Consider the following 15790-nt stretch of genomic DNA (forward strand, 5'->3'; position numbering starts at 1 on the left):
AGAGGCGCTAACTGAAGACGGCGACGGGAGGCGGGCACTGTGCAACGGAGACGAGGGCAACGATGCGGCCGGTGATGGAGAAGTAGTGTCAGACTATCAGCCGCATGTCGCGTTGCCTCCGCCACAACCTCCTACTGCGCCAACGCGCGGGAGACAGATTTGGAGGTGTTGGCGGCGTTAGAGGGGCGATCGATCCAGCGTTGGAGGGGCGATCGGTCCAGCGTTGGAGGGGCGGCGGCGTTGGAAGAGCAGGGTAGCGGCGGTTGGGGATTTGGAAACACGAACGAGAGTTCGAGTGCCTTCGACATGGACTCGTCTCGAGTCAGGACTCGGGAGTACGTCTCCACCGAGCGAGCTCCCAGGGAGGACACGCGATGGTGGCCGGCCCAGGAAAGAGTCCCGCGGTAGGCCTGGCCACACACGATGCTCGGTTAAAAAATATCCGTCCGGTGACAGGCAATTATAGAAACCTGTCAGTAACATATTTTGTCCTATTTTTTTCTTTTTGGTCGGCTGTAAAAAAAATGCTAGTGACAACCTCTTTTATGGGCCCGTCACTGCTGTTGTTTACTAGTGACAGACTTATACGAGCCTGTCACTAGTGTTCGTACTAGTGACAGGCATATTTTTGCTCGTCACTAAACGTGTGGAGGCTATAAGCTATTTTGCAGTAGTGCAAGATATGGTCTTTGGTATCCTAAAGGCTCAAGTTTCTTTCTCAATGGATACACCGATGCGGATTGGGCAGGGGACAAGGATGATAGGAAATCAACCTCTGTGGCTTGCCAATTCCTTGGTAGGTCCTTGGTGTGTTGGTCTTCTAAGAAGCAAAATTGTATATCTCTCTCCACCGCCGAAGCCGAATATCTTGCCGCCGCAAGTGGATGCACTCAATTGTTATGGATGAGGCAAACTTTAAAGGAATACAGTGTCACTTGTGACAAAGTGCCTCTATTATGTGACAATGAAAGTGCTATCAAGACTGCCTATAATTCGGTGCAACATTCAAGAACGAAGCATATTGAGATCCGGAATCATTTTATTAGGGACCATGTTGCCCGTGGTGATATTGAGCTATTCTATGTTCCTACCAAAGATCAACTTGCCGATATATTCACGAAGCCTCTTGATGAAGCAAGATTTTGTTATTTGAGGAATGAGCTAAATATCATTGATTCAAGGAGTATAGCTTGACCATCTTGCAAACACACCTTTGTCTCAAAACTTTATTTGGTTTAGATGTGGGCATGGAAATAGGGGGAGTGCGGTTTAAACTATTGAGCTATCCCTCCCCCATAATGCCGATAGAATCATTCTCTTTATATCATATGTTGATATGTGAGCTTCATTGACGAGTATTGGTTTTGGGCCCAAGATATATCTTCGCGATGCCAAGCCATATCACTCCTGCATGGTGGCCTAGACCACCACATTCTTCTTTGTGAAGAGTTGGAGTTGTTTGGATCTTAAATTGGATTTTATTTGACATCTCCTTGTTCTTATGGGAAATCACTCTAGTTTGGCCTTATTTGCTAATATCTTGCAAACTTGAGTGATCATGTACCATTAACAGTTTGATCATTCTAAACCTAAGCCTACACTCATCTATAAGCCATTTCCATCTTGCTCCTATGTCATGTTTTGGTAAAAACTTGGAGTTTGAGGAGTTTCAGTTGGACGATCTCGGTTGTCTCATCTTATTGGTCAATTTGCCTCTTATATGTGACGTGCTATCTTATTGCATCACATATGGGTATATGCAAATAACCAACAAAAGATAGGCAGGGTTTCCGGTGCTCTGGAATTTCCAGAAAACCGGATAATCCAGCCTTGAGTCACCCCGGAAAATCCGGCCCGGCCGGATTATCCGCCCCAACTTGGGGCCTGATTATCCGGCCTAGGCAGGTTTCGATGGGTTATGAGAGGGAGGCCGCGGGGTGAACGGTTCCAGAACTAGTTCCCCCACACGCCTCTCTCTCTGCCCTCAACTCGCCGGAGCTCCTCCTCCTCGCCGGAGCCGCCCCGTCCGCTCCCTCTCGGAGTTTTTGGGTGGATCGGGTGCTCCTCCTCCCTAGCTTTCATCCCCTCCAAGCGGCTCCTCCAATGGAAGAGGGTATGGCTCACAATCCCTAACCCTAGGTGTTGTGATTTATATGTGATATTTTCTTGATGGGGATGTTGTCTAGTTGTTCCAAATCGTGTGTAGTATACTCCATTTGCATGCTATGATGCCGATCTGGTTCTAGACAAGTTTTTGCTTGAGATTTCTGCAGATTCGCAGGGCCGGATTATCCGCCCCCCGCGCTAGCCGGATTATCGGCCAGGCCGGATTATCCGCCCCTCGGGGACACCGGATTATCTGGCCTGGAGCTATGTTGCTGCTGCAGTTTTGATTCAATCTATCATGTCTAAACTTGTACCGACTCATAGTATGTTTCTAGAGTACACCACTGTATCAATACATGACTTATGAGCATTATCTTCTCTTTGCTACCATCTTTTTCTATCACAGGTGGTTCTCGGAGGCGCGCTAGAACTTCAAGGCCGAGCGATGAGTTTGCTCAGAATGCTCCTCGCAAGTCCGCTACTCTTAGGCGGAAAGGCAAGTCTAATAGGGAAAACTAGAAGACCATGGATAGTATCTCTTAAGTTGCTATCCATCAGAAGAACTGGTATGAAGACCTTGAGAGGGATCATGATATTGAGGACAAGCGTTTCTGGTGCATGGAACAAGAGTACATCTACAAGGATATATATGAACCTATGAAGAAAGTGAGACCTATGCAAGCAATCAATGTGGAGTATCTGGCAGTGAACAATCACTTTGAGGATGCCATTTAGGTCACATGAAGAATGGGTTTGCAGGATCTTATGAAGATACAGTGTGACTACTGTCCGGAGTTGATCAAGCAATTCTTTGTTACCCTTGCTTTCAAGAAGGATGAAGCACGGACTTTGGAGTGGATGACTGGCTCCACCCATTGTGAGGCAACTTTGGCCCGGTTTGCTTCGGTTCTTGGTCTTCCCTCGGAAGGTGGTCACCGCCTTTATGGCCCTCAGAAGACGGATAAGATTGTGCTATATGAGCTTTATGACGAGTCTGGAGTTGTTGGTTCTTCCAAGGGGCTCCTTCCTATCTATGGTCAGCTGCTCCGTTTCTTTAGAGCCACCATTTCTCCAAGTGGTGGAAACAATGATGCTATCCGTGGAGCTCTTGTGGACCTTATGCATCTAGCCTTTCAGTGTGCTTGTGATGGTGATGAGGAAAAGGATTTCACTCTTGATATCATGGATTTCATCTTTCATGAGATTCATGATGCTATGGTCTCACGGACCACTATGCCCTATGCTCCATATAATCAGCTTCTCATCAACAATACTGCTGCCCTCACTGAAAACATTGGTCGTCTCCCTACTGAGAGCCACACTGTCAAGAAAGCCTACAAGAAGAAGCCAGTTCCCAGTGATGCACCTGCTTCTGGTTCTTTCATGGGAGATGCCCGCTCTAGTGGCTATGCACCCGGACACCCTGTTGCTACCCCAGTGATTCAGAGGAATGTGAAGAACCTTACTTGGTTCCAGCGCAATGTTCTGTGCATGAACATTGAGATTCACAAGGAAAACTATGAGGCCAGCCGTCAGCGATCTGAGATTCATCACACACAAGCCGTCATCCTTCACAGGCTCAGTGGTGAGCAAGGACCTTCGCCTCAGCCGCCAGTTCACCCATCTTACAGTGGGTGGCACTCCTCCCAGGTTCCGCGGGCTGATCTTGAGCAGAGCATTTAGAGGGCTAGCATTGCTCGCGACTCTCCTCCTGCCGCTGTCAGTGATGAAGAGCATGTCTCCGAGACGGACTCCGAGTGATCTCCATGGGGCGTGTAGCATCGCGCTTGTCCCCTTTTTGGCGTCTCGATGCCAAAGGGGGAGAAGTGTTCTATTAGGCCTTCTCTACGGGATTTGCTAGGGTCGGGCACAAGTATATGCGTTTACCATTCTTTTATCGCTTGTGTCCTCTTTTACGTCATTCATTTGAACTATTTGGCTTGGTTTGTTTCGTTCAAAACTATGTGATATGTGTGGATTGTGAGACATTATGTTGAGGTTTTCGGAATTCTATATGTTGAGACCAAGGTTTATGTTATGGTGTGGTATTTACATATATCCGGTATTATATATCTCCATATGGGTATGATCTCTCTCACCTTGTCTCATCTATATATTTGCCTATGTCTCATGTTTGAGCTCATGTTGGATATCTCTTGTGTTGAGGCACCTCGCACCTATATGTTGTGCATTTGTATTCAAATGAAAATTACTTGTATGCACACATGTAGGGGGAGTGCCTCTATTTTTTGCCAACATGAGTGTTCTCTATAATGTTTTTCTTGCAAATCCGTATATTGTCATCAAACACCAAAAAGGGGGAGATTGAAAGAACATCTCTCACATTATGTTTTGGAGTGTTTGATGTCAATATATGGGATACACTAATGTTTGATGAAGTGGTGCAGAGATTACATATATACATGTTTGTGAGTATCTTGTGTGGAAATACAAGACAAAAGGAAGCTGACAATGTTTTACCAGGCCGGATAATCCGGGCCGGATATTTGCAAAATATCCGGCCCCCAAAATTTGGCTAAGGACTCGAGGCGATGTGGCTCAGTAATACCCTGGCATGGGGCCGGATTTTTGGCCGGACTTTTGACCGGAAATTCCCCAGGGCCGGACATTGGGGGGGGGGGGGGGGATTATCCGGCCCCAACTTAGGCCGGATTATCCGACCCTCGAAAGCTCCCAACGGCTGGATTTTGAGAGGGGGTATTTATATCCCCCTTCTTCTTCCTTCCAACCTGCTCAATCATTGCTCAAATTCTGCCAAGCCTCACCACCATTTGAGCCACCTCAAAGAACACAAGATTTGCAAGATCTCCTCCTCCACCCATCCAAAGCTCTTGATCTTTGGAGATTCGAAGGAGAAGACCCCGATCTACATCCTCACCGAAGCGATTTACATTTCCCCCTCATATGCTTGAGGGCCCTCTTGCTAGTGTTCCTATTTGGAATCTCTAGTTGTTTGTTGTTGATGTATTGTTGTTGATTGTTGTGTTGTTACAGATTTGGGAGCCTCCAATTTGGTTGTGGATGTGTGCCCCAAGAACCTTGTAAAGGCCCGATTTCCGCCTCGAGGAAATCCCTTAGTGTAAGTGGGATAGGCCTTCGTGGCGTTGGTCACCGGAGACCTGAGTGAAGCCTTCGTGGCGTTGGTTTGGCTTTCATAGCAACCACACTCCTCTAAACGTAGACGTACCTTCTTGCAAAGGAAGGGAACTACGGGAATCAACTCCGTGTCTCCACGTGCTCCACTCTCGGTTACCTCTATCCTTTATGTCTCTCTATATATTGCGTAGCTATATCTTGCTTAGTCGTTGACCTTGTCATATAGGTAAATTCACTTAGTTGCATATCTAGAGAATTTACCTTTGTGTCAAGCCTAAATTGAAAAAGAACTAAAAATTGGTTAGCATCTATTCACCCCCCTCTAGGTGCGGCATACGATCCTTTCATAGGTTCCTAAACTCAAACTCGGGAATAATCATGGTAAACTAAATGCAATAAAAATAACAACTACACTATTTTTTTGGATTTTTGAAATAAAATGCAAACAAGATAATAAATAAAATATGCAAGCAAAACAATAACAAAGTAAAAGAGTTGAGAGTGAGAGACTCCCCTCGCAGAAGAATTGCTTTTCTCCCCGGCAACGGCGCCAAAAAAAGTCTTGCTGGGCGCAGAGTTGATGAAGGAGAATCTATGCGCAACGTTGAGTGGAACCCCAAGAGGAAGGTATGATGAGCAGAGCAGGAAGTTTTCCCAAACCAAGGTTTATCGACCAGTAGGAGAAAAACGTTCTCTCCCGAGGTGTTGTGAACCAACTTGTGGCAGGGCGCACTGCCGGCGTCAGCAACAGCGTGGAGACCTGCACACAAACAACCAAGTACTTTGTCCCCAACTTTCACTGAGGTTGTCAAGCTCACTGGTTTTGCTGAAAACAAAGGATTAAACGAACCGTGTGGAAAAAGAATTGTTTGCAGGGAATAGAACAGAAAATGCTGTAGAAGATTGCATTTAAAAGAAGAAGGACCGGGGTCCACAGTTCACTAGAGGCACCTCCCCAATAAAATAGATATGCTGGGTAAACAAATTAAAGATGGGAAATTGACAAAGAGATATTCTACGCTAATGGTATGTGCAGAATACATGCTATGAAAGTATGCGGGCATTACAACAATATACATAGACCATAATCCAACTGCATCTATGACTAATAATCCACCTGTAGGATTGCATCCGCGACACCCTCCAGTATTAAGTTGCAAGCAATGGACTATCGCTTTAAGCAATGTGTCTAAAGTAAATGATGAAACTACCCTTGCATAGAACATCGCTGTTTTATCCCTAGTAGCAACAGCACATCTACAACTGTAGAGAACAAGGTCAATTCCCATTGTTAAATAGAGGCATGAACCCACTATCGAGCATAAATACTCCCTCTTGGAGTCACTAGCATCTACTTGGCGAGAGCATCTACTAGAAAATGAAAGCATGCAAGATCATAATAACATAATACATAATCTCAACCAAAGCAATCTCTCTATAAATCGGATCCACATCAAACCAACATGTAGCAAATACAAATAGATGATCTTGATCATGTTAGGCAGCTCACAAGATCTATACATGAAGCGCAACAAGGAGAGGACAACCATCTAGCTACTGCTATGGACCCATGGTCCCATGGAGAACTACTCACGCATCACCTCGGATGAAGACATGGCGATGTAGAGGCCTCCGGCGGTGATTTTCCTCTCCGGCAGGGTGCCGGGATGGACTGCAGAACCCTCCCCAACTAGGGTTTCGATTGACGGCGGCGTCAGAACTTTTCGTGGATGGAGGCTGGGGTCCCTGGGGTTTTCCCGATACGAGGAATAAATAGGAGGAAGGGTGGAGCAAACGAGGCGATGAGGCGCCAGTACATGGGCCAGGCGCGGCCAAGGGTGGGGCCGCGCCTGCCCTATGTACTGCCACGTGGCAGCTCTCCTGCGTGTGTCCTTCTGGCTCCGTCTTCGTCCCGGAAAAATAATACTCTGGGATTTTGTTTCGTCCAATTCCGAGAAACTTTCATGTACAACTTTTCTGTAACACAAAAACAGCAGAAAACAGGAACTGGCACTGCGGCCGTTAATAGGTTAGTCGCAGAAAATGCTAAAAAGTGTGGAAAGTGCACATAAAACATATAAGAATTGTAACAAAACAAGCATGGAGCATCAAAAATTATAGATACGTTTGAGACGTATCAGTGTGCCTGGCCCATGTGGGCCTATGCGACCCCCTCCAGTCCATGTTGGTCGTCCAGGATAGGTAGGCCCCACTATGGTACCCTCTGGAACCTTCTAGAACCTCCGGCACAATATCGAAAAATCCTGAACTTTTTCGGTAACCCTGAAAATAATTTTCCATATATGAATCTTATTCTTCAAACTATTACAGACCTCCTCGTGATGTCTTGGATCCCATCCGAGACTCAGAACAACATTGGGTCTCCATCTCATATTCCATATCTAGTTAAACAACATCGAACGTTAAGTGCGTCACCCTACGGTTCGCGATACAGACATGATCGAGACACCTCTCCAACCAATAACCAATAGCGGGACCTGGAGATTGATACGTCTCCGACGTATCGATAATTTCTTATGTTCCATGCCACATTATTGATGTTATCTACATGTTTTATGCACACTTTATGTCATATTCGTGCATTTTCTGGAACTAACCTATTAACAAGATGCCGAAGTGCCGATTCTTTGTTTTCTGCTGTTTTTGGTTTCAGAAATCCTAGTAACGAAATATTCTCGGAATTGGACGAAATCAACGCCCAGGGTCCTATTTTGCCACGAAGCTTCCAGAAGACCGAAGAGGAGACGAAGTGGGGCCACGAGGCGCCCAAACCCTAGGGCGGCGCGGCCTGCCCCTTGGCCGCGCCGACCTGTGGTGTGGGGCCCTCATGTGGCCCCCTGACCTGCCCTTCCGCCTACTTAAAGCCTCCGTCGCGAAACCCCCAGTACCGAGAGCCACGATACGGAAAACCTTACTGAGACGCCGCCGCCGCCAATCCCATCTCGGGGGATTCAGGAGATCGCCTCCGGCACCCTGCCGGAGAGGGGAATCATCTCCCGGAGGACTCTACGCCGCCATGGTCGCCTCCGGAGTGATGTGTGAGTAGTCTACCCCTGGACTATGGGTCCATAACAGTAGCTAGATGGTTGTCTTCTCCCCATTGTGCTTAATTGTCGGATCTTGTGAGCTGCCTAACATGATCAAGATCATCTATCTGTAATTCTATATGTTGCGTTTGTTGGGATCCGATGAATAGAGAATACTTGTTATGTTGATTATCAAAGTTATGTCTATGTGTTGTTTATGATCTTGCATGCTCTCCGTTACTAGTAGATGCTCTGGCCAAGTAGATGCTTGTAACTCCAAGAGGGAGTATTTATGCTCGATAGTGGGTTCATGTCTCCGTGAATCTGGGGGAGTGACAGAAACCTCTAAGATTATGGATGTCTTTGTTGCCACTAGGGATAAAACATTGGTGCTATGTTCAAGGATGTAGTTACTGATTACATTACGCGCAATACTTAATGCAATTGTCTGTTGTTAGCAACTTAATACTGGAGGGGGTTCGGATGATAACCTGAAGGTGGACTTTTTAGGCATAGATGCATGCTGGATAGCGGTCTATGTACTTTGTCGTAATGCCCAATTAAATCTCACTATACTCATCATAATATGTATGTGCATGGTCATGCCCTCTTTATTTGTCAATTGCCCAACTGTAATTTGTTCACCCAACATGCTGTTTATCTTATGGGAGAGACACCTCTAGTGAACTGTGGACCCCGGCCCAATTCTCTATACTGAAATACAATCTACTGCAATACTTGTTCTACTGTTTTCTGCAAACAATCATCATCCACACTATACATCTAATCCTTTGTTACAGCAAGCCGGTGAGATTGACAATCTCACTGTTTCGTTGGGGCAAAGTACTTTGGTTGTGTTGTGCAGGTTCCACGTTGGCGCTGGAATCTCTGGTGTTGCGCCGCACTACATCCCGCCGCCATCAACCTTCAACGTGCTTCTTGACTCCTACTGGTTCGATTAAACCTTGGTTTCTTACTGAGGGAAACTTGCCGCTGTGCGCATCACACCTTCCTCTTGGGGTTCCCAATGGACGTGTCAACCACACGCATCAAGCAAATTTCTGGCGCCGTTGCCGGGGAGATCAAGACACGCTGCAAGGGAAGTCTCCACTTCCCAATCTCTTTACTTTGTTTTTGTCTTGCTTAGTTTTATTTACTACTTTGTTTGCTGCACTAAATCAAAATACAAAAAAATTAGTTGCTAGTTTTACTTTATTTGCTATCTTGTTTGCTATATCAAAAACACAAAAAATTAGTTACTTGCATTTACTTTATCTAGTTTGCTTTATTTACAACTGCTAAAATGAGTAATCCTGAAGTTGAAGTTCGCACGTTTAAGCAACGAGGGGGAGAATGTTTAAGAGATGCTTGGTACAGAATTAGTGATGCCCATAATAGGTGCATTAAGAAACACTCCACCACTATCCTACTAAGGAATTTTTATGTTGGTATCTCTAGCTGGAATAGGTATGTTCTTGATAGTCTCGCGAAAGGTAACTTCCTAAGTACTCCTGCATTAGAAGCTAGCTGCATTATTGAGAGTCTATTTGGAATACCCCCTGTTGATAAAGTTAAAACTGAAATCTCTCTTGAAGATGTTATGAAAAAATTGGAAACCTTAGAGAAATTTTTTCCAAGTATTGAAGCTAAATTGGAAATGTTACTTGATAAAACTGATGAACTTGATAAATCCTTAGGAGGAATTGATGAAAGAATTAGTGTCCTAGGAACTAGTGCTGTCCATGATGATCAAATCAATAGGATTGACGAACTTGAAAAAGCTATGGGAACCTTGGGTTCAACATTTTCTTCTCTTAAATATAAGGAGAAAGCTTATGTGTGTAAGGAGCAAAATTTTATGTATGTCTCTAAAGTGCCTAGACCAAAGAAGTATTATTATAGGCCTAAAATTGACAAAGCCCTTAGTACCACTATGGATGGGGGAGCTCATGATAACGATGCACCACTCTCCGATAATACTTGATACACACTTTCTGCGCCTAGCTGAAAGGCGTTAAAGAAAAGCGCTTATGGGAGACAACCCATGGTTTTTACTACAGTACTTTGTTTTTATTTTGTGTCTTGGAAGTTGTTTACTACTGTAGCAACCTCTCCTTATCTTAGTTTAGTGTTTTATTGTGCCAAGTAAAGTCGTTGATAGTAAAGTTCATACTAGATTTGGATTTCTGCGCAGAAACAGATTTCTATCTGTCAAGAATCTGAGCTGTTTTCTCTGTAGGTAACTCAGAAAAATATGCCAATTTACGTGCGTGTTCCTCAGATATGTACGCAACTTTCATTAGTTTTGAGTTTTCTGATCTGAGCAACGGAAGTATTTATTAAAAATTCATCTTTACGGACTGTTCTGTTTTGACAGATTCTGCCTTTTATTTCGCATTGCTTCTTTCGCTGTGTTGGGTGGATTTCTTTGTTCCATTACCTTCCAGTAGCTTTGAGCAATGTCCAGAAGTGTTAAGAATGATTGTGTCACCACTGAACATGTGAGTTTTTGATTATGTACTAACCCTTCTAATGAAGTTTATGAGAAGTTTGGTGTGAAGGAAGTTTTCAAGGGTCAAGAGAGGAGGATGATATACTATGATCAAGAAGAGTGAAAGCTCTAAGCTTGGGGACGCCCCGGTGGTTCATCCCTGCATATTTCAAGAAGACTCAAGCGTCTAAGCTTGGGGATGCCCAAGGCATCCCCTTCTTCATCGACAACATTATCAGGTTCCTCCCCTGAAACTATATTTTTATTCCATCACATCTTATGTGCTTTACTTGGAGCGTCTGTTTGTTTTTGTTTTTGTTTGAATAAATGCTTGTGTGGGAGAGAGACACGCTCCGCTGTATCATATGGACAAGTATGTCCTTAGGCTTTACTCATAGTATTCATGGCGAAGTTTCTTCTTCGTTAAATTGTTATATGGTTGGAATTGAAAAATGATACATGTAGTAATTTGCTATAAATGTCTTGGGTAATGTGATACTTGACAATTGTTGTGCTCATGTTTAAGCTCTTGCATCATATACTTTGCACCTATTAATGAAGAAATACATAGAGCATGCTAAAATTTGGTTTGCATATTTGGTCTCTCTAAGGTCTAGATAATTTCTAGTATTGAGTTTGAACAACAAGGAAGACGGTGTAGAGTCTTATAATGTTTACAATATGTCTTTTATGTGAGTTTTGCTGCACCGGTTCATCCTTGTGTTTGTTTCAAATAGCCTTGCTAGCCTAAACCTTGTATCGAGAGGGATTACTTCTCATGCATCCAAAATCCTTGAGCCAACCACTATGCCATTTGTGTCCACCATACCTACCTACTACATGGTATTTCTCCGCCATTCCAAAGTAAATTGCTTGAGTGCTACCTTTAAAATTCCATCATTCACCTTTGCAATATATAGCTCATGGGACAAATAGCTTAAAAACTATTGTGGTATTGAATATGTACTTATGCACTTTATCTCTTATTAAGTTGCTCGTTGTGCGATAACCATGTTCACTGGGGACGCCATCAACTACTCTTTGTTGAATTTCATGTGAGTTGCTATGCATGTTCGTCTTGTCTGAAGTAAGAGAGATCTACCACCTTATGGTTAAGCATGCATATTGTTAGAGAAGAACATTGGGCCGCTAACTAAAGCCATGATCCATGGTGGAAGTTTCAGTTTTGGACAATATCCTCAATCTCATATGAGAAAATTATTAATTGTTGTTACATGCTTATGCATAAAAGAGGAGTCCATTATCTGTTGTCTATGTTGTCCCGGTATGGATGTCTAAGTTGAGAATAATCAATAGCGAGAAATCCAATGCGAGCTTTCTCCTTAGACCTTTGTACAAAGCGGCATAGAGGTACCCCTTTGTGACACTTGGTTAAAACATGTGCATTGCGATGATCCGGTAGTCCAAGCTAATTAGGACAAGGTGCGGGCACTATTAGTATACTATGCATGAGGCTTGCAACTTGTAAGATATAATTTACATGATACATATGCTTTATTACTACCGTTGACAAAATTGTTTCATGTTTTCAAAATCAAAGCTCTAGCACAAATATAGCAATCGATGCTTTTCCTCTATGGAGGACCATTCTTTTACTTTCATTGTTGAGTCAGTTCACCTATTTCTCTCCACCTCAAGAAGCAAACACTTGTGTGAACTGTGCATTGATTCCTACATACTTGCATATTGCCCTTATTATATTACTCTATGTTGACAATATCCATGAGATATACATGTTACAAGTTGAAAGCAACCGCTGAAACTTAATCTTCCTTTGTGTTGCTTCAATGCCTTTACTTTGATTTATTGCTTTATGAGTTAACTCTTATGCAAGACTTATTGATGCTTGTCTTGAAGTACTATTCATGAAAAGTCTTTGCTATATGATTCACTTGTTTACTCATGTCATATACATTGTTTTGATCGCTGCATTCACTACATATGCTTTACAAATAGTATGATCAAGGTTATGATGGCATGTCACTCCAGAAATTATCTTTGTTATCGTTTTACCTGCTCGGGACGAGCAGAACTAAGCTTGGGGATGCTGATACGTCTCCGACGTATCGATAATTTCTTATGTTCCATGCCACATTATTGATGTTATCTACATGTTTTATGCACACTTTATGTCATATTCGTGCATTTTCTGGAACTAACCTATTAACAAGATGCCGAAGTGCCGATTCTTTGTTTTCTGCTGTTTTTGGTTTCAGAAATCCTAGTAACGAAATATTCTCGGAATTAGACGAAATCAACGCCCAGGGTCCTATTTTGCCACGAAGCTTCCAGAAGACCGAAGAGGAGACGAAGTGGGGCCACGAGGCGCCCAAACCCTAGGGCGGCGCGGCCTGCCCCTTGGCCGCGCCGACCTGTGGTGTGGGGCCCTCGTGTGGCCCCCTGACCTGCCCTTCCGCCTACTTAAAGCCTCCGTCGCGAAACCCCCGATGCGAGAGCCACGATACGAAAACCTTGCTTGAGACGCCGCCGCCGCCAATCCCATCTCGGGGGATTCAGGAGATCGCCTCCGGCACCCTGTCGGAGAGGGGAATCATCTCCCGGAGGACTCTACGCCGCCATGGTCGCCTCCGGAGTGATGTGTGAGTAGTCTACCCCTGGACTATGGGTCCATAACAGTAGCTAGATGGTTGTCTTCTCCCCATTGTGCTTAATTGTCGGATCTTGTGAGCTGCCTAACATGATCAAGATCATCTATCTGTAATTCTATATGTTGCGTTTGTTGGGATCCGATGAATAGAGAATACTTGTTATGTTGATTATCAAAGTTATGTCTATGTGTTGTTTATGATCTTGCATGCTCTCCGTTACTAGTAGATGCTCTGGCCAAGTAGATGCTTGTAACTCCAAGAGGGAGTATTTATGCTCGATAGTGGGTTCATGTCTCCGTGAATCTGGGGGAGTGACAGAAATCTCTAAGATTATGGATGTGCTATTGCCACTAGGGATAAAACATTGGTGCTATGTTCAAGGATGTAGTTACTGATTACATTACGCGCAATACTTAATGCAATTGTCTGTTGTTAGCAACTTAATACTGGAGGGGGTTCGGATGATAACCTGAAGGTGGACTTTTTAGGCATAGATGCGTGCTGGATAGCGATCTATGTACTTTGTCGTAATGCCCAATTAAATCTCACTATACTCATCATAATATGTATGTGCATGGTCATGCCCTCTTTATTTGTCAATTGCCCAACTGTAATTTGTTCACCCAACATGCTGTTTATCTTATGGGAGAGACACCTCTAGTGAACTGTGGACCCCGGTCCAATTCTCTATACTGAAATACAATCTACTGCAATACTTGTTCTACTGTTTTCTGCAAACAATCATCATCCATACTATACATCTAATCCTTTGTTACAGCAAGCCGGTGAGATTGACAACCTCACGTTTCGTTGGGGCAAAGTACTTTGGTTGTGTTGTGCAGGTTCCACGTTGGCGCCGGAATCTCTGGTGTTGCGCCGCACTACATCCCGCCGCCATCAACCTTCAACGTGCTTCTTGACTCCTACTGGTTCGATTAAACCTTGGTTTCTTACTGAGGGAAACTTGCCGCTGTGCGCATCACACCTTCCTCTTGGGGTTCCCAACGGACGTGTCAACCACACGCATCAGAGATACATAATGACTCCCACATATTCAACGATGACTTCGTGATCGAAAGAACCATAAACATACGATACTGATTCCCTTTGTCGCGCGATACTTTACTTATCCGAGGTTCGATCATCGGTATCTTCATACCTAGTTCAATCTGGTTATCGATAAGTACTCTTTACTTGTTCCATGATACAATATCCCTTGTGACCTAGTCACATGCTTGCAAGCTAATAGGATGCCATTCCACCGAGAGGGCCCAGCGTATATCTATTCGTCGTTTGGATGGACAAATCCCACTCTTGATCCATGCACTTCAACTCATACTTTCAGGATACCAAGTGCCATCTTGATAACCACCTAGTTACGAAATGGCGTTTGATGTCATCAAAGCATCCTCCGGTGTTAGTGATTAACATGATCTCATGATCGAAGGATTAGTTTACTACGTATTTAAAAACTTAGAGCAAAACAAACTTAATGACTTGATCTTATGCCATGCTTACCATGGGTGTATGTCCATCATATCATTCTCCTAATGGCATGATCTTGTTATTAAAAACATCCAATGTTCATAATCAGGAAACCTTGATCATCAACTAATCAACAAGCTAGTTTAAATGAGAGGGTTACTAGGGACTCTGGTTTGTTTACAAAATACACATATATCAGTGTTTCCACTTAATACAATTATAGCATGGGATGTAAACATTTATCATAAACACTAAGATATAACAATAACCACTTTATTATTGCCTCTCGGGCATATCTCCAACAAAGGCGTCAAAGAAATAAGATTTGGTTGCATGTTAGACTTGTTGATATTTAGTAGAACATGAAATACAAGGTGTAAGTATAACAACATCATAACAATCCATGGTGGTTGAATAGGTGGCAACAATTTTATTGTACCAAAAGAAATTATTTAATTTAGGACATAACTGAAATGGTTAAATAATTATTTTATATGTACTTAAAATAATAAATTTTGAAGTAAGTATTTAAAACAAGAGAAAATTGTTTTAGAGTTTAGTATACTTCTTTATTGATCAAATACTTGTTATTAAAAGTGAAGACATAAAAGAAGTAATTTAGTTTGCATCAAAGACTTATAATAAAACATGAAAACGCATCTTGTCTACTTGTTAAAACATAAAAGGAGTTGAAGAACAATGTTAATAATTTTTTAGTATTTTTCTAGGGTTTCATGTTTTAAGTGATTATAAAATTGATCTAGGAATATCTTATGGTTTAAATAAAATATTTGTTGGAAAATTGATAAAATTAAGAAATATTGATATAATTCAATTGAACACTTATTTATTATATTACCTAATTTTTATTACTCAAAAGTAACTAGTGAAAATAATTTTTTAGGGTTATAGTC

This window comes from Lolium perenne, chromosome 2 (genome assembly GCF_019359855.2).
Source record: "Lolium perenne isolate Kyuss_39 chromosome 2, Kyuss_2.0, whole genome shotgun sequence".
In the NCBI taxonomy this organism is placed as follows: domain Eukaryota; kingdom Viridiplantae; phylum Streptophyta; class Magnoliopsida; order Poales; family Poaceae; genus Lolium; species Lolium perenne.